Consider the following 20,383-nt stretch of genomic DNA (forward strand, 5'->3'; position numbering starts at 1 on the left):
TTGTGAATTTGGGGTTAGCTGGACATGAACCCGGTGGACTGCAGGCTAAGTTGACCTCCTGCATTCTGCCATCCTCCTTGCAATGACTAGGCAGATCGGAACTGAAGACAGACAGAGGGATAGAAACAGTAAGAAGGGAAGCTGGAAATTATTATTAAAAGTTTTCAGCATATCTCGTACCACAGTAAAAGTTTCATCTAACCCTCGAAAGAAGAATGGCCAGGAATTAAGAGAAATGTGATGAGATCGTATTGTCAAAAAAAAAAAAAAAAAAAACAATGGTGATGACTACGTACATCAGAGGACACAAATTTCAGTAATGAGATTGAACGAAGACCTTCGAAACCCAGCAATACGATTTTTTGAGCCCAGCAAACTTTCAAAATATTGCGTAAGAGTTTCATAATTGTGAAATGTTGTCCGCAATTGTACGTGTGTGTATACCTTCCTCTGTGTGTGGATTGTATTTGCATTCGAGTGTGCGTGTGAGTATTTGTCTTCGAGATTTTTGCCTGTGGAGATAAGCATTGCAACAGGCAGTGAACAATAACGCATTACACCGCAAAGAAGGCTTCAATAACATGTTCCATTGTTCTTCTGTTATGCCTCATGGCAAACCAAACTCTCTCTCTCTCTCTCTCTCTCTCTCTCTCTCTCTCTCTCTCTCTCTCTCAACACAGACATAGCGTCTACCATAGACAATACATTTCCAACTTAATAATCCACTCTCTCTCTCTCTCTCTCTCTCTCTCTCTCTCTCTCTCTCTCTCTCTCTCTCTCTCTCTCTCTCAACACAGACATAGCGTCTACCATAGACAATACATTTCCAACTTAATAATCCACTCCATTTTCAGTCTACCCCTCCTACTCCAAACCTGATGATGATGATGATGATGAGGGGGAGGAGGAGGATGAACAGTGCTAAAAACCCACACACAGTCACAGCTAGTGAGCAGTTGACAGTTGCACCTAACTGCATTCAATAATAGATTAAAACACACACACACACACACACACACACACACACACACACACACACACACACACAAAGCTCCATTAGTACGCAAATTCAGAGCCATAATCAAATTGCATTAATAATTGTTACTTTCCAAAACTACAATAAGTTTTCCCATTAGTCCAAAGCAAAACCTCCAGCAACGTCGGGCAAACCTTGATAACCTCTCAGTACAATTGTTATTTTTAAGTATTATGGAAGTGTCTGTCATCTTGCTCCACTTTCTACAAAACGTCTTGTGTAATGGACTTAGTATTATTGATCCATCTGTCAACACACACCAAAATGCCACAGAATCATCGTTTTAGTGATACGCACACACACACACACACACACACACACACACACACACACACACACACACACACAATCACAGACACGCACACACACACAATCACAGACACGCACACACACACACACACAATCACAGACGCACACGGGGAGAAACGGCCTGGCACTGACCAATATTTTAAGACAAAGTGACGCCATTGTGTGCCCCGCAAACAATGAAGTCTTTCGCGGCCATTGCTTCACTCCCGCGCAGTCACACACGTTTGGCTGCCTCACTTCCTCGGCTCCAGTTTAGAAAAAAAGAAAAAACTACTTTCCACTGGATTAATGAATTTTGGAATACGGAAGGCGTCAAGTGAAGCAACATTAACCAACTCATTTAACTGACAGATCATTCACAAAAGACAACTGATTTTCTCACGGAAGCCATAAAATGTATAAACTGCATATAATCTATAACTACTGTATTACCTATCGGATTTTAAAGGCCTCTAATATTCTCTTTTGGCTAAAGTCAGGAGATTTTATTTAGGTGAGTGGTTCGTGGAAGCCTAACTTAATCCCAGCACCAATAATCCTCTAGTTGTCCAGAAAACTCAAGTCTTCTAATCCAGCTAACGCCAGATGAAGCTGTTCAGTTAAGCGAGAACCACAGAAGCCTGAGAGTTAATTTAAAAGCATAATGGAGAACATGTTTTACTTTAAATTACTTGAATATGGGGTCAAACGTTTCAAAGTTCATCATCTGCTTGTTGGGTTTGCTAAGCTCCTTTTCGCCCCCCCCACCCCACCCCAAAAAAAAAATGCAGCGAAGTGAAAAATAAGTCAATAATACTATAAACCCCGTGAACCTGATCACTTTTTTTTTTTTTTCATGATACTACCAAAGGATTTTACTCAGCTTAGGGGAGATCCCTTATAGTCAGTGGATTAATGAAAGCTATGCCTAACCCCTCCAGTTCGAAAAGCTTCACCTTAACTGAATAAAACCGTCTTGTAAAAAAAAAAAAAAAAAAGATTCATAAGGCAACGTCGTACTTGAAGGGTTATTGAAGTCTATAAATCCAGTTCGAAGAGTCTCTCCTAACCTAAAAAATAAAATCACCAGAAGTCAGAACGTATAAGATTAAAAAGATGATTCGTAGTGAAGGGGTTACGGTTACTACCTGGAGAAAACATCTCAAGCGCCAACTTAAGTCCCAACTCAAGCGCCAACGTAAGTCCCAACTCAAGCGCGAACTTTGAGGCCTAACTCAAGCGCCAACTAAAGTCCCAAATTAAGCGCCAACTTAAGTCCGAACTCGAGCGCTAACCTAAGTCCCAACTCAAGCGAAAACTTAATTCCCAATTCAAGCGCCAACTTAAGTCCTAACTTAAGAGCCAACTTAAGTCCCAACTCAAGCACCAACTTAAGTCCCAACTCAAGCGACAACCTAAGTCCCAATTCAAGCGCCAACCTAAGTCCCAATTCAAGCGCCAACCTAAGTCCCAACTCAAGCGCCAAAGTAGGTCCCAACTCAAGCACCAACTTAAGCCCCAACTCAAACGCCAACTTAAGTCCCAACACAAGCACCAACCTAAGTCCCAACTCAAGTGCCAACTTAGGTCCCAACTCAAGCGTCAACCTAAGTCCCAACTCAAGCGCCAACCTAAGTCTCAACTCAAGTGCCAAAGTAGCTCCGAACTCAAGCACCAACTTAAGTCCCAACTGAAGCACCAACTTAAGTCCCAACTCAAGCACCAACTTAAGTCCCAACTCAAGCACCAACTTAAATCCTAACTCAAGCGCGAACTTAAGCCCCAACTCAAGCGCCAACTTAAGTAAAAACTCAAGCGCCAACCTAAGTCCTAACTCAAGCGCGAACTTTGAGTCATAACTCAAGCGCCAACTTAAGTCCCAAATCAAGCGCCAACTTAAGTCACGACTCAAGGCCAACCTAAGTCCCAACTCAAGCGAAAACTTAAGTCCCAACTCAAGAGCCAACTTAAGTCCTAACTCAAGCGCCAAACTAATTCCCAACTCAAGCACCAACTTAAGTCCCAACTCAAGCGACAACCTAAGTCCCAACTCAAGCACCAAAGTAGATCCCAACTCAAGCCCCAATTCAAGTGCCAACTTAAGTCCCAACTCAAGCGCCAACTTAAGTCCCAACTCAAGCACCAACTTAAGTCCCAACACAAGCACCAACCTAAGTCCCAACTCAAGCGCCAACTTAAGTCCCAACTCAAGCTCCAACCTACGTCCCAACTCAAGCGCCAACCTAAGTCCAAACTCAAGTGCCAAAGTAGCTCCCAACTCAAGCACCAACTTAAGTCCCAACTCAAGCGCCAACATAAGTCCCAACTCAAGCGCCAATTTAAGTCCCAACTGAAGCGCCAACTGAAATTCCAACTCAAGCGCCAACTGAAATTCCAACTCAAGCGCCAACTTAAGTCCCAACTCAAGCGCCAACTAAAGTCCCAACTCAAGTGCCAACTTAGTTCCAACTTGTCCCAATTTAAGTGCCAACTTAAGTGCCTAAAGTGGCACTCAGATGGGACCTATCCGGAAGAGTTCTACTTAAGTTCCACTAAGTTCAAGTTCCACTTAAGTGCCACTTAAGTTCCACTTAAGAACCACTTAAGAGGAACTTGAGTAGAACTTGAGTGGAACTTCAGTGGAACTTAAGTGGAACTTGAACTTAAGTGGCACTAAGTAGAAAACTTCCACATAGGTGCAATCTGAGTGCCACTTGAGGCACTTGAAGTTGGCACTTAAATTGGGACAAGTTTGAACTAGTTCGCACTTGACTTGGGACTTTAGTTAGCGCTTGGGTTGGGACTTAAGTTGGCGCTTGAGTTGGGACTTAAGTTGGCGCTTGAGTTGGGATTTAAGTTGGTGCTTGAGTTGGGACTTAAGTTGGCGCTTGAGTTGGGACTTAAGCTGATGCTTGAATTGGGACTTAAGTTGGCGCTTGAGTTGGGACTTAGGTTGGCGCTTGAGTTGGGACTTAAGTTGGCGTTTGAGTAGGGACTTAAGTTGGCGCTTAAGTAGGGACTTAAGTTGGCGCTTGAGTTGGGACTTAAGTTGGCGCTTGAGTTGGGACTTAAGTTGGCGCTTGAGTTGAGACGTATTTTAGAGCTTGAGTTGGGACTTAGGTTGGCGCTTGAGTTGAGACGTATTTTAGAGCTTGAGTTGGGACTTAGGTTGGCGCCTGAGTTGGACATAAGTTGGCGCTTGAGTTGGAACTTAAGTACGCGCTTGAGCTGGGATCTACATTGGCGCTTGAGTTTTGACCTAAGTTGGCACTTAAGGCTTCAATTGAGTTGGGATTAATGTTGGTGCTTGAGATGCAGCGTAAGTTGGCGCTTTAGTTGGGACTTGAGTTGACTTGTGAACTGGGACTTAAGTTGGTGCTTGAGTTGTAACTTACGTTGGCACTTGAGTTGTGACTTACGTTGGCACTTGAGTTGGGACTTCAGTTGGTGCTTGAGTTGGGACTTCAGTTGGTGCCTGGGTTGGAACTTAAGTTGGTGCTTGGATTGGGACAAGTTGACGCATGAGTTGGGATCTTAGTTGGCACTTGAGTTGGGACTTAAGTTAGCGCTTGAGTTAGGACTTTAGCTCGTACTTGTGTTAGGACTTCAGTTGGTACTTGTGTTTGGGCCCAAGTAGTACCTGTGTTGGGACTTGAGTTGACACTTGAGTTTGAGCTATAGTTGGTACTTGAGTTGGGATTTAAATTGGCGCTTGTGTTGGATTTAAGTTGGCACTTGTTTTAGGACTTAAGTTGGCACTTGTCTTAGGATTGAAGTTGGTACTTATTTTGGGACTTAATTTGGCACTTTGGTCGGAGCTTCACATTTGAATTGGCACTTACGTCACCACGTGAGTTTGCACTTAAGTTGGCATTTGAGTTTTCTCTTAAGTTTGCATTTGAGTTGGCACTTAAGTTGGCACTTGAACTAGCACTCACATTTGCACTTATCATTTACGATAGCACTTTATTTGGCACTTAAGTTGGCAGTTAAGTTTGGACTTAAAGTGGCGCTTGAGTTGGGACTTAAGCTGGTGCTTGAATTGGAACTTCAGTTGATGCTTGAGTTGGGACGTAAGCTCGCCCTTTCGTTGGGACTAAAGATGGTGCTTGAATTGGGACTTGAGTTTCCGCTTGAGATGAAACATGATGGAGCTTGAGTTGGGACTTGAGTTGTAACTTAAGCTAAGACCCAAGCTGGCACATGAGTTTGGACCTGAGTTGACGTTTGAGCTGGCACTTATTTTGTCACTTGAGTTGGCACTTATGTTGTCACTTGAGTTGGCACTTGTGTTGTCACTTGAGTTGGCACTTATGTTGTCACTTGAGTTGGGAGATATGTTTGCGCTTGAGTTGCAACATAAGTTGGCGCTTTAGTTGGCACTTAAGTTAGCTCATGAGTTGGCATTTACGTTGGCACTAGTTGGAGCTTTCGTTGACACTTACGTTGGCACTTGAGTTGGAGTTAACGTTGGCACTTGAGTTGGGACCTATGCTGACCCGTGAGTTGTGATTAAGCTGGTGCTTGAGTTGGGACTAAGGTTGACGCTTGAGTTGAGACATGGGTTGGCACTTGAGCTGGGACCTACGTTGGCGCTTGAGTTTTGACCCAAGTTGGCACTTGAGTTGGCACTTAAGGTTTCACTTGAGTTGGGATTAATGTTCATACCTGAGCTGGCACGTTGTCACTTGAGTTGGCACTTAAGTTGATTCATTAGTTGGGACTTAAGTTGACACTTGAGTTGTAATTTACGTTGGCACTTGAGTTGGGACTTAGGTTGGCGCTTGGGCTGGGACGCTTGAGCTGATACTTATGTTTCCGCTTGAGTTGGGACTAAGTTAACGCTTGAGTTATGACTTGAGTTGGTACTTGTGTTAAGACTTAAGTTGGTACTTGCGTTTGGTAACTGTGTTGGGACCTGAGTTGGCACTTGAGTTTGAACGTCAGTTCGTACTGGAGTTGGGATTTAAATTGGCCCTTGTGCAGAGAGGATGGGGAAGGGTAGGGGGAGGAGAGGAAGGGGGGAGTCGTAGGGGGAGGAGAGGAGGGGGGGAGAGGGTACGAGGACTGGCAAGGAGGGGAGAAAAGGAGGGGGCGAAGGAGATAATGGCAGGAAGGGAGGAAATGCTGAAAAGAACAGGGAGGGAGAAGAGGGAAGGATGTGAAAAGGAAGGAAGGAAAAGGAGTGGAAATGGTGAAAAGAATTAGGAGGAGGAAAAGGGAACTGGATGGGAAAAAGTGAGGAAGGGGAAATAGAGAAAGAAAGAGACGTGGAAGAAAGGAAGGAATTAAGGAAAAAAGGGAAGGAAAGAAGGAGTTAGCCTGAGACGTAAAGAGAAGCAAGGTCGTTCCCACAAAGGTTCGAGACAGGCAGACAAAAGATAAGAGAGAGAGAGAGAGAGAGAGAGAGTTATCGTGCTATCGGACAGACGTAAACATGAAGCAAACTAAACATTATAATGCTAACAAAAATAACACTAATTCTACGGTAAATTTGTGTTTATCTGACGGAAGTGGGCCACTGACAGCTTGAATATTATGTTGTGGTTCCATGAAATTTAGTCAGCTTTATTCCTGCTCTAAAAATGAGTCTCCTTGGTTACTATAGCCGCGGCGCGACTCTGAGGTTGTTATTATCGTGCCCTGGCAACCTACGATTCAAAAGTGCGTGAATTCGCGAATAATATCAGACGCATGTGATTCGTGTATAATATGTTCGTGTGGAATATTATTCGTGTATAATATATTCGTGAACAACAAAATGATTCGTGTACAATATGTTCGTGTATAATAATATTCGTGTATAATATGTTCGTGAATAATAATATTCGTGGATAATATATCAGTGCATAATAATAAGATTCGTGTATGATATGTTCGTGTGTAATATTATTCGTGTATAATATATTCGTGCATACTTATATTCGTGTGTCATATTATTTGTGTATAATATATTCGTGCACAATAATATGATTCGTGTATAATATGTTCGTGTATGATAATGTTTGTGTATAATATATTCGTGCAAAATGCATATATTCGTGTATAATATGTTCGTGTATAATAATATTCGTGTATAATATATCCGTGCATATAATATGATTCGTGTATAATATGATACGAAATCGGACGCACTCTCGAATGGTAGGTTGCCAGGGTACGATAATGACAACCTCAGAGTCCTGCTCCGCGACTACAGTCTATTCAGTCCTCTAATCTGACTATACCCTTTCTCAGGAAACATGAAGGAGAGAATTTTACAAAGCCTTTGCCAAAATCGGAACACGAGTGACCGTGTGAAGGATTAAGAGGTCCCCTCGGGATTCTGGACCTTCCTCCTTCCCTCTTCCGTTTTCTTTCTTCTACATACACACACACACACACACACACACACACACACACACACACACACACACACACATGATGCTTAAATAATAAAACAATGTGTAGCCTCTATTTATCTGTCAGTGTCCTGATATCGGTCCATATGAGGAGGGATGTAGGATGGGAGTGGCCCGGGTCGGAATGTGGGGAGGGGTTGGGTAAGGAAGCCAATGAAATAGCCATAAAAGATGAAGAAAAATTATTTTATTTTATTTTATTGTTTTATTACTATTCTTTATGAAAAAACATAAACTGATTTACAATAGTATTACTGATCGAAGGATCAACAGCAGCATTTCCTTTATAAATATTCATTATATTCTAAAATTTACATTGAAAATACAATCTCTCTCTCTCTCTCTCTCTCTCTCTCTCCCTCTATCACTCGATATTATAGTAGCAGTTGCAACCCCAGGCTCATCTCAACGTTGTACCCGGTGGACTACAGGCTGAAGTTGCCCTCCTCTTGCAGTCCACCATCCTCCTTTCAGTGGGATAGGGAGCTGAGGTACGTTTGTATAAGCGATCAGCGGAGCCACTTGGTTATATCAGAGCCTTTACGTGAAGGCATCCCTCTCCAACACCTATAGAATCTATAAATAAATTAATCTTATTGACCCCTTAGCTGTGTAATAAATTTTTTTATCCGGCTAACGTCAGACAATTTCATATCAGATCATAAAATTCACGGCAACACAAAAGCTAAATGTTATATGGATGAATGTTTTGGTGAAGAATTACCCACTTCAACCCCCCTCCCCTATTCTTGCTTCTGTCGAACGATTTTATCTGATTTGGGAAAACTCTCATGTAGTGACGGGATTAATCATTACCATAACTAACCCTTTCAGTTCGAAAAGCTTCTCTTCAAGTTCATTTGAAGCTACGTAAAATTAGGGAAAAAAAAATTTGTCCTTGAAGCTTACATTACTCGAACTAATGTCAGACGACTCAGGTTTCTCTTGAGCACAATAGAACTTTCTGACGCTACTTTAATTAACTGCAGTGTAAGAATTTCGCAGCTAAAACGTTAAAAAATGTAAAAGTGTTGTAATCCGCATTCAAGGCTGGAGTACCTAATGGTTTACTGTTGGATCCTCTTCTATTTCGACTGAACTGTACATAAACAATCCTATGGAAGGCGTGTGTTGTAAAACGTCCAAATTTGCTGATTAAACAAAAACTCGCAGCGAAACGGATAAGATATATCCTTACATAGTCAGGTGATACATAGAGGTTCCAAAGTATGGAATTAATCAAACTTGGGACATAAATTTTTGAACATGAACATGGAAAGTGCTAAACACTGGCGGTATAAAAATGATGAACTTAGCTATATATACTGGTGTATACTGGCACTCGTCTGGCACCACTGAATGGGGGGGGTGGGGTGGAACACACTGTTTGGCAATCATTGTCTAAGACACACAGAACAGTGAACAGATCCGTAGAACTGATAACACAAGAGAACGACTGTCACTGTTTGCTTTCCTTTGTACTCTGCTTACACACAAGTATCTTTATTCATGCACTCCTCCTCCCCTACACCGATGGTGGCTTTGTGTGCGCTGAGAATTAGAGTGTCGTGTCATCTGCCGGCGTGACCCACTTGAGGTGCACAACCCCGCAACACGGTACTGTGTGGTGTGAGGGAATGCAGGCACCAAGGCAGATGGAGATGAAGCCTTTGAAATTATATTCTTGTTGCCATTCGATGATTATATTCACCCTAAAAAATCCTGAGTTGTGAAGTTATTTTATACGAGGTTATAATTTTTCTGTTCATATTTTACCGTTTATGTGACAGAATGTGGATGTGATAGAAAGCGTTAGGAGAAATAAATTGAGGTGGTTAGGCCATGTGGAAAGAATGGTGTGTGAGAGACTGTGAGTGAGATGGAGCGGGGAGAGGGAGGGGAAGATCGAGGATGAGATAGAGGGATAGAGATGGAGTTGACAAGTATATGAGAGAAAGGGGTGTTAAGTTGGAGGGGGGCGTGAAATGGCAGAGGACTGGGTAACATGGAGGAGATTTGTTTGTGGAGGAGATTTGTTTGTGGCCACCTCTTATGGGATTAAGGTGTCCGCTATAGATGGGTAGATAGATAATTTTGCTATTCATGTTTTACTGTTTATACATCAAGTGTATCTATGTATGTATCTCTCTCTCTCTCTCTCTCTCTCTCTCTCTCTCTCTATTCATACATTTCCTTAAGCTGAAGTTCCATACAAAATCATATATTTATAATGTTACCTTGTCTTTTTCATGTACCAAACACTTCAAAAACCAAGCTCAGGCTGACAATAACATGGAAATATATATATATATATATATATATATATATATATATATATATATATATATAGAAAGGAAAATGAGCTCAAATAAATGAATGATATAGTGACATGTTTACGGTAGAAATGAGCTAAAAAAAAAAAAAAACACTATTAGAACTCAAAGTGCAGGATATGAGGAAGGATGAATGAAGTGGAATGGGTGGGAGAGGAAGAACAGTCAGGCCGAGAAACACATGGAAACCGAGGAATTGGAATACGAGAGAGAGAGAGAGAGAGAGAGAGAGAGAGAGAGAATAATGGGAGGATACCGTCGCGTCAGAATTTCACTCTCCGTAAAGACTAACGGCTCCCCGTGTGTGTGTGTGTGTGTGTGTGTGTGTGTGTGTGTGTGTAAGCTCCGGTGTATCTACTGTTCGTGATGGTGTACCGTGCGTAATTAGCTGTGGTTGTGTGTGTGTGTGTGTAAGCTCCGGTGTATCTACTGTTCGTGATGGTGTACCGTGCGTAATTAGCTGTGGTTGTGTGTGTGTGTGTGTGTGTGTGTGTGTGTGTGTGTGTGTGTAAGCAGGATGATGGAGTGTGCGTAAGATAATGATATATGTGTGCTTGTGCGTGTGCGTAATGGTGATGTACGTATTACGAAGGTTGTGTGTGTATGTGCTTATGCTGGTAACGTGTGTGTGATGAGAGAGAGAGAGAGAGAGAGAGAGAGAGAGAGAGAGAATGTGCGTGTCTATCTGAACATAATGGTCTGCTATGGTCACTAAATTTCCTTTCACCCAGAGAGAGAGAGAGAGAGAGAGAGAGAGAGAGAGAGAGATGGAAACCTTCACGCTGTGGTTCATCACGCCAATGATGATGATGATGATGATGATACGAAGAATAAGGTGCTGCTGCTGCTGCTGCTGATGATGATGATGATGATGATGATAAGAATAAGGTGATGATGATGATGATCAGGAGGAGAAGGAGTAGGAGAAGGTGGAGGAGGATACCAATAATATGTTGATGATGAAGATATAAGACGGTGAAGGTGGTGGTGATGATGATGACGATGATGATTTTGATGATGATACGAAGAATAAGGTAATGATGACGATGACGATGATGATGATGATGATGAATATGCATCACAATAAGATAATATCAATTTAGAGGATAAGAAAACGATTGTGATGATGATGATGATGATGATGATGATGATGATGATGATGATGATGATAGGATTAGCGAAGTACAATAACATGCAGATACGGTAGGTCTCACAAAAAACATGGTGAAATTCTTATATGAAATCTTGATATTCCCTGCAACTACAAAGAGCTAAAATGGCGTCCAAGCGAAACAGTCCACTCCCAAAAATCCCTTGATTCTTACATCATTTATATTTATTTCATTCCCTTTACCACCAGATGATTTTATTTACGTTAGGAGAGATCTATAATTGTGACTGGGTTAATAAGGGCTGTACCTAAATCTTCCAGCTCGAAACGTCCCTCCAAAGCTGAATATAATTGCCCGGTAGTAGCAAGGCCTAAAATTAACACGTTATATTGGTGAAGGGATGTAACACTCTATAACCACCTGGGCCAGTGAATGTAACAGCTGAACCCCACTAAAATGAGCGTAGAAAGACAAGAGTAACTGGGAAACGTGATTTACCTCTTTCTGTCCGGTGATGTGTTTTATAGATTTATTTTTGCTATCTTCAAATTATTCTCCTGAGCTTCGGGGAGACCTCTCGTAGTGATGACTTAAGAGAAGGTTATTTCTTACCTCTCCAAATCAAAGTCTTACAGCTAAATATACTGTAAATGTCTGGAGATAACAAATATACCATAAAATATAATATACGTCGTCCATGAGAAGAGAAAAAGGTGCTGGCAAGCCCACAAAGCTCACGAGAAAATGATCCCATGGCTTCTTATGGGGTGAGGAGGGTTTATAGCACGTTTTCCACTGCGATTAGTTTTCCATATCAAACCATGCTATTATGGCGTATCATTTTCACATCGTAGTTTGGAAAAGTATCAAACGCGCCAATATTAGCAGGCCATACGCAGAAAAAACAAAAAGATTGGAAGGAGAAGATTTTAGAAAGCCGTCTGACCTAAAGAGAACCTACCCAAGACAGTGAGGGATACAGGCAATAGTGTGCAATAGACTCAGGGACGGGCAGGGGTGAAGAGATGAAGGCTTTTTCGGCAGGGAGAAAAGTGAAAGGATAAGAGAGCCAAAGGTGGAGGTGAACACTGACATTGCAGCAACACAAGAATTCTAGCGGAGACGACAAGGACTGATTGCGTTACATAACAGAAATAGGAGTCAAAATATTTCTGTAATGTCAGGAGAGGTAGAACTGGGGAGCAAAGTTCGTGTAATACGAGTATTTCACCTCCACTTCTCACTTTCTACCACAGGCTAATATTAGATTTGGTAAGTGTCTTTAATCTTGGAATGATTACGACAAAAGTTCGTCTAATACTTCACTTCGTTTACTCTTCACTTTCTACTACTGGCTAATATTTCTACATTAAGAGTCGGTATGTTTCTTTAACCTTGGAATACTTTTCTCATATATATGGTGCGTCAGGAAGGTAAGTGAAGGTGTGTGTGTGTGTGTGTGTGTGTGTGTGTGTGTGTGTGTGTGTGTGTGTGTGTGTGCGTGAAACTGACGCTGTGAGGTAGTAAGCAAAGTTTTATCCCTGTACAAGACGGATAGACTAAGCAAAAGCATCAGAAAATTCTCTAAAAAAAATCGCAGGAGACAGAGCGTATAAAACCTTGAGGATTAAATTGTGCGTTAAAATTTTGGTGTGATATTTTAGACGAATATCTCCTCCCCCCGATCCTGCACTGCTTCCTCCACCCCGACACCCACCCTCTCTCACCCCACCGGATTCTTCTCTTATTATAACGGAGAGGCTGACATGACCCAGCGTAAAAAAGTTGAGCTTACTGTGTGTGTTAAGACCTGCTCACACGATAGCACAACTCAGAATCCACACACACAGAGGCACATCTCTCTCTCCCTCTCTGAAATGGAGACCTGGATGGAAACTCGATTGTTGCGTCTCTTTTCTGGGGAAAGATTGAAACACAGTAAATAATATCTGCCTCAATAGCCCGCGTGCAGTAGATAGGCAAAAATATAAGCCTTGTCGTTTGTGCAAAGAGGACTGCACGACACACACACACACACACACACACACACACATGGTGCAGTGGTAACGCTCTCGCCTGCCAACTGGTGGACGGAAGTTCGCGCCTCGCTCAGGTTGCGAAAAGTTTCACTGACGAAGTGGGTGGTTACTGTCCCCCTTGAGCAAGGGGACGGGTGTGTGGGTGTGTGAAGGTCACAGCCTTGCCCTTAGATCGGACTATATGAGCTCTCAGCTCCCTTCCGGGAGGGTAAAAGCTGACGATCACGACCATCAAGTGATCCTGACCGACCCGGTGAATTACACACGCACGCGCGCGCGATCTTCCCCTTCAATACTCATCACCAACAGTCAATTTACATCCAGGTCTGCGATTGTACTTGCAGGTGGGCAGGGACAAGGGCAAAACTAACTGAATCCACCAGTCTGACCGGCACGAGAATATTTTACTTGGACTGGCCTTGCTATTGAAGTGTTTGATCATGCTGTTCATAGTTACACCCTCACCCTCACTCCATTCCCCGCCCTTACCTTGGCCCCTCCTGCCCACCTTCGTTGCCCTTTTGTGTGTGTGTGTGTGTGTGTGTGTGTGTGTGTGTGTGTGTGTGTGTGTGTAACATTCCGACAGGGTACTAAAATGCGCACATCAAAAAAAAAAAAAAAAAAAATCAGCCCTCCCCAGAAAAGGAAAAACACCCGTCATTATTCATGGGTACGTTCAGATTGAGATCCCCACTTAATCATCTCGCCTACATATATGGCTGTGTGGAGAGGTAAGGTGGAGCAGAGAGAGGCAGGGTGGGTGGTAGGGTGCGGCAGAGAGGTACGGTGTGGCAGAGGAGGCGTCAGGTAGAGAGGTGAGATATGAAGGATGAGAAAGTGTGTGGAAGTGAGAAAGGGTGTGGAAGAGAGATGGGGGGTTATAAATAGAGGCAGGGCGTGGTAAAGAGTTTGAGTGGGGCAGAGAGAGGAAAGGTGTGGCAGAAGGGCAGGATAATGCAGGAGAAGGGGCGTGAGGCAGGGAGTGGCATGGTGTTAAGACAGTGAGGAAGCCGGGTGTGGGAGAGAGAGGGTGTAGGGTGTAAAAGAGAGGCAGAGAGAGGTATGATGTGTGACAAAGAGGGAGAGAGAGGGGGGAAGGGGAGGTATGCAGTCTGACCACACCCTATGAGGTAAGTGGGTGCCACTGCGTAAGAAACCATCACTTGCGTACACAGCCCCGCCTTGCCCTGCCCAACCCTCCCCTCCCTAGTGCAACCTCCCCTCCCCTACCGTGCCCTGTCCTGTCCTCTCCTGCCCTGTCCTACCCTATCCCACCCTGTTCTGTCCAGATCTGTCCTACTCTGCCCTGTCCCGTCCTATCCTGTCCCGTTTTGCTTTGTTTATCCTGCTATGCCCAACACAGTTAAGCACTACGCTGAGGTTTAGTAAAAAAAAACTATAGAATATATAAGACATCACTAAACTGATGGGAATAATGAAAGGCCAGAGTACCGGTAGGGTATGTAGCAACATACAATAATCCTCATTGTTTTGTGTATATAGTAAGAATTTACCGCTGCATATTTCCTTCCGTCTTATATACTCGACAATTAACCTCTTCAGTCCGATCACAAATTTTTGTTTTTGCAACCACCAGAGAAGCTGACCATAGTACAGACCTCTAGCAATGAATGGGTTGATGAAAGATATCCAACTCCTTAAATGTCTCCAAAGAGTTAGTGGTTGCAATAATGGAACAAAATGTGTACTCGAAATGGGGCTGTTATGTTTTATATGCCTCTACAGCATACCTTGAGCATATACCTTACTCATTTATTATTTTTTTCACACCGTTTGTTTGTTTATGTGTGCTTTTTACTCACCCCGTGCATATGCCTTAGTCATTCTTTTTTTTTTTTTCCATATCGTTTGCTTACTTGCCCTTTTTTGCGAGATCTCTTACTTTTGCGCTTCCTGATTCTAACTATGTAAACTCTTCCACCCCATGTGTTACAGATCGTACACCTAAACTCGGCGCAGATTTTCATCCACTAGCAGTTCTTCCCGTAGGTCAGTGGCTGAATAATACAATAATACAGCTGTGCATCCTTTCCACAGCTCTTCCTTTTGACCAACACCATATTCCAGTGTAAGTCTCTTCTCATGACAGCTCAGTATTCAAGATGAAGAGATGGAAATTTTAGGCTAATTTTAGAGCGATAGAATATAACAGGCATTTGGAAAATGATGATGATGATGAAAATGATGATGATGAAATTGATGATGATGATGATAATGATGATGATGATCCCAGTTACAAGTTCGTTATATTTCTTCCAAGTTTGGTTCATTTATATTGTAAGGGTAATGTTCAGTTTAAGTTACAGCCAGATTTAACAAGTGAAGATTTAACCTTGCACTTTTTCACCTTGGAATTCCTGTAGCCTTGACTGCCTGTAGTCTATTGCTATACCTGGCTTCGTGGTCCATAAATATATGTATCTATTTATCTACATACCTACCTATGACCTCGACACACCCACACTCACACTTACCCACGCAACCACACTCACATTCATACCCACACTCATCCTTTCTCACACACACCCACGCCCACCCTCGCTTGGGCTGGGTGTGGTTGAGCCGTGGGCGGTGTGAGGGTGGTGGTGCAAGAGACGGTATGTATTCAGTAACCCCCCAGGCATACCCGGTCTTGCCCTGCCCTGTAATGCTCTGCCCTGCCCCGACTTGCCAAACTCTCCCCTGCCCCACCATGTTAAACCCTCCCGTGCCATGCCCCGCTCTGTCAATCCTCCCCCCCCCCCCTGCTCTGCCCTTGGCCCGTCCTGCACTGGTGAACCCTGTCAGTCCGATGATGCATTTTTTTTTTTCTATCTCAAACATCTCCAGCTGATTATACGGAACTCAGGGAGGCGCATCTGGTTATGACGGGACCAGTGGAAGCTTTCTAATCCTTTACAAGAAGTTTACTCCAAAGCCGAATAAAATCATCCGGGGGTGGCCTGATTGAAATACAAGAAAAAAACGTCATTGGACTGAATGGCTAACCCTGCAGTGCTGTCCTGTTTAACCTTACCCTGCCTTGCCCTGCCTCTAAAATATTGATCCTATCCTGCCCTCCTCTCTCTTACCAATTATAAACCTACTTTTACCTTTGCCTACCCTACCAAACCATACTCCCTGTCTTGCCCTGTTCTATCTTGCCTTGTCCTTTCCCATTTTGCCCTTCCTGATCTTGTTCTGCCTTATATCATCTCCCCCCAACCCCGCCCTGCCCTGGCTTTCCCTGCCCCGTTCTGCCGTGTCGTGTCCTGCCCTACCTTGCCGTGCCTGGAGAGAGAGTACACAGTGGGGCGGGAATGTGGCGAAGGGAAAGTATCGGTACATATTGAGGTCTATCCGCAGGGTGGGGTGAAGCAGGGTGTGGTGGGAAGAGGGAGGGATGGTGAGTGAGGGAGAGTGAAGATGGGTGAGAGTGAAGGTACAAAATACAAGGACATAATGGGGAGAAGAGAGAGTGAGGCGTAAGATAAGTAAGGAAAGAAAGAGCGAGGAAGGAGAGTTAGAGATGGAGAAAAAGAGTGAGGGAGGGACACGAGTGAGGAGGAGAAATGAGGGAGAGAGAGTGTGAGGAGGGGAGTGGGGGAGGGGAACGAGTGAGGAGGGGGAATGAGGAAGGAGGAGAGTGAGAGGAGTCAGGAAGTCTAAACAAGTACAAAGGAAAGCAACAGCTGCATACATATTGATTCTTTCGAGGCTTTTTGATATGCAGCAAGTTATAACTCAAATAACCATTCAGGAGTCAAAGAGAGAGACAGCAAAACAGGAAGGGAGAAAGGGAATGAGGGAGCGAGGGAGGGAGGCAACGAGGGAGAAAGAAAAGTGAGGGGAAAGAATAAAGAGAGGAATGTGGAATGGCGAGAGTGAAGAGTGGGAGGAGCTGAGTGAGAGGATTGGTCAGGGAGGGAACGGGACGGGAGGGGAGTGAAGGAGACAGTGTGGAAGAGGTGTGAGGGAATGGGAGTAGGGAGGGAGAGAAAGAAAAAGGGGAGTAAAAATGGATGCAAGCAGAAGCAGAGGTGTGGTCAGAAACCTGTCACCATTACCCTACACTACAGAACCAGCAAGAATGGGGAGAGATGGGGGGGAGGTAGTAAGGAGGAGGAGGGAAGAGGAGAGGGGAGTGAAGGGGAAGGGAGAAGTGGGAAGGGGAAGGGGAAGGGAAGGGAGAGGGAAGGGGGAAGGGTTTGGGAGGGGAGAGGGAAGGGGGAAGGGTTTGGGAGGGGAGAGGGAAGAAAGGGGACGGTGAAGTAGAGGGGGTCAGTTTTTTCCAGCATTAGCCTACACTAACGCAGCCAACCATCTGCTACTGTGGTCACGCCAGTAAGGAATTCAGGGTAATGACATTACATTAACCCTTTAACTCCGATGGCGTATTATTCAAGTTTATTCGTACTACGGTTCCTCTAGGCAAAATTAATTAATCAGGAAAGGAACTATGGCGGTGGCTACAATGAATGCTAAATTTAACCCCTCAAGTTGTAAAAGTCCATCCTACGCTGAAAAAAAATCGTCTGTAGATAGGAAGAATGTACTACATAGTCACCAGATTCAAGGGGATAACTCTTTCATGGCCACATCACGTCACTAACGCCAGACGATTTTATTCAACCGTGTGAAAGGATCATTCCGTTTTTAAAGGATGAACAGTACGGAAGTTTGGTGAGTAGAGGAAAAACGAACAATTCACCAACTGGGCCGCGAATAAAAAAGTGAGACATGCAACAGTGAACAGTGTCTCTAGATGAACACTGTATTCGTTCGCCATGTCGAGGAGGCTCAGTCAGGGATCCGAATTCTTACTTGAAGAAGATCTAAGGTAGGCCCAAACCGTTGTATCTTCCCAGTATGCAACTTTTCCAAAGGTGAATATGATTCTTCCATCTGGCCAACTCACGACACTCTGGCATCAATACAGTCACCCTAATATTCCACCACTCCTGCTTCTTCCTGGTCTCTGCTATCTTAATTTCCTAAGCTGAGAAAGAATTCATATGTCTCTTGATATGTTTCTCTTTGATATGATGCGTCAGGAGGAAGGTGACGGACATGCCGCCAGTGTGACGTAGACGCAGTGGGATAAACAAACATTTGTCCCTGACTTTACCTTAATGGGGAGGGACTTGGGTCATGTGGGTTCTAGCAGGGAGGTTGTGGGGGGGAGGGGGGTCATGCAGGAGCTGGCAAGAAGGATGAGGGGGAGGTCTAGGCAGGTAAGGCGGGAAGGCTGCAGAGTGAGCGATGGAATGTGGGGTCAAGGTGTATGGAGTGACGTCACTTAGGTGAGGTGAGGTGAGGGAAGGTATGGTGAGGTGAGGTGCAGCGAGGTTATGCTGTGTTAAGTTTTGTTAAGCTATGTTTGATTAGGTATGGTTAAGTGGGGTGAGGTAAGATTTTGCTATGTTAGGTTAAATTTGATTTGGCCAGATGAGATGAGGTGAGTGAGGTGAGATTAGGTTAAGTTAGGTTAGCTGAGGTGAGTCCAGGTGAGATTTGGCAGGGTGAGACGAGAAGAGATGGGGAGCAATTTTATATTTTTGTCCTCAGAAAGGCTAATGTTGAGGTGGGGGTGAGGGAGCATGAGTGAGGTGAGTTGACGTATTTCACGGAGGCTGAATAAAATCGCCTGGTGGCAGAAAGAATACAAAAAATAAGTAATCGTTTTGTAAGATTTACAATAAAACATAACGAGTGGCAAGAGAGAAGGTTAAGGCGAGGGTGAAGATCATGGAGGTGAGAAGAATGATGGTGAGAGTGAGGAAGCATAAGGATGAGAGTGAGGATGACTGTGATAGTAAGGGTGAAAGTGAGAGGGAGGGGAAGGGAGAATGAGAGTGGGGGAACGTGAATGAAGGTGAGAGACTAAAGATGGATAACAGTGTTGCGTGAGAGTGAAAGAAAGTGAGAATAAGGATGAGAGAATAGACGAGAGGGTTGGTAGGTGAAGATGAGTAAGAATCATGAGTCAGGGAAGGAGGGTACGAGTGAGAGGGTAAGGGTGATGAAGAGGGTTGGCATGAGGGTAAGGGTGAGAGGGTGAGGGTGAGGGTGAGGGTGAAGAGTCAGCAGGTTCCGTGATGCGCAACAGGACAGACGGGTTTCGATCGCACGAACGCACTAAAAAGGGAGCTACCATCAACACTGGTCCTGTCGTTATTTGTGTCAGATTCGTGTCTCCAAAAAGCTGCACGATGTCGTCTCTTGTTACTGTATTTTCGCCGTCCCTAAACGATTTTGTTCTAGCTGAGGTAAATCTCACACAGGGAAGAGATTAAAAATACACCTGATCCTTCACTTCGAAAATTTTCTTCTTAAGCTGAATCAAATCGTCTGATGTCAGCAAAAACAGAATAAAAAGATGCAGTGAGGCGCAGATAAGGTTTGTGCTTTTCTGCTTCAGCGCCTGCTGGTCTAACGGTGGGATGCACATTAGTCAGGCATGTATTTTCTCCAACGAGTCGAATTTTACCGCCATGGCTGGGGTGAATTTCTTTCAAGCGAGGAAAAAACGAAGTTGTGTAACCTGGCTGCTAACGTTAATCGTGATATTTTTAAGCATTTTTCCTGATGTCCTAATACTTTTTTTTTTCAAGAGTATATTAAAATCGTCTGACGTCAGCAGAAACAAAACAGGTATTTCGCAGCCAAAGGTCCAAGAGACAGCTGGAGGATTTTCAGCCATGTAATGCCTCCAGGGGTCGTGTTTATAAATTCCCCTATGCGTAAGTTGTGCATACGTTTGTTTTTATATACATTTGTCTCCATTCATACATACATTATGCACTTCACAATGAAATAAGAGCAAATATAATTGTGATAGAATGCTAAAAACAAAATGATCTATGATGCTAATTCACTATTATGGACACTTGTTTATCGTAAAATCTCTCTTTTCTTTTCTTTTCTTTTTTTATAAATATGAACACAAGGGCGTGGGCAGGTTGCTTCTGGGTTATTTCAACGTAATCTCGGGTCCCTACTCCTTACATGGGACCGCATTTTTTTATTTTCCTTTTACTTATTTATTTATTTATTTTTTGGTTGAGAGTGGTGGCTATGATGCAAGGAATACAGACAGGAACGGAGAAAAGAGACGCTGCAGAGACAGGTGGAGAGACGACAGCGAAAGGGGACAGGTGAGAGACGAGAGTGA

Source organism: Coenobita brevimanus, chromosome 51, assembly GCF_032717465.1.
Source record: "Coenobita brevimanus isolate Jiangsu-jjx chromosome 51, ASM3271746v2, whole genome shotgun sequence".
Taxonomy (NCBI): Eukaryota; Metazoa; Arthropoda; class Malacostraca; order Decapoda; family Coenobitidae; genus Coenobita; species Coenobita brevimanus.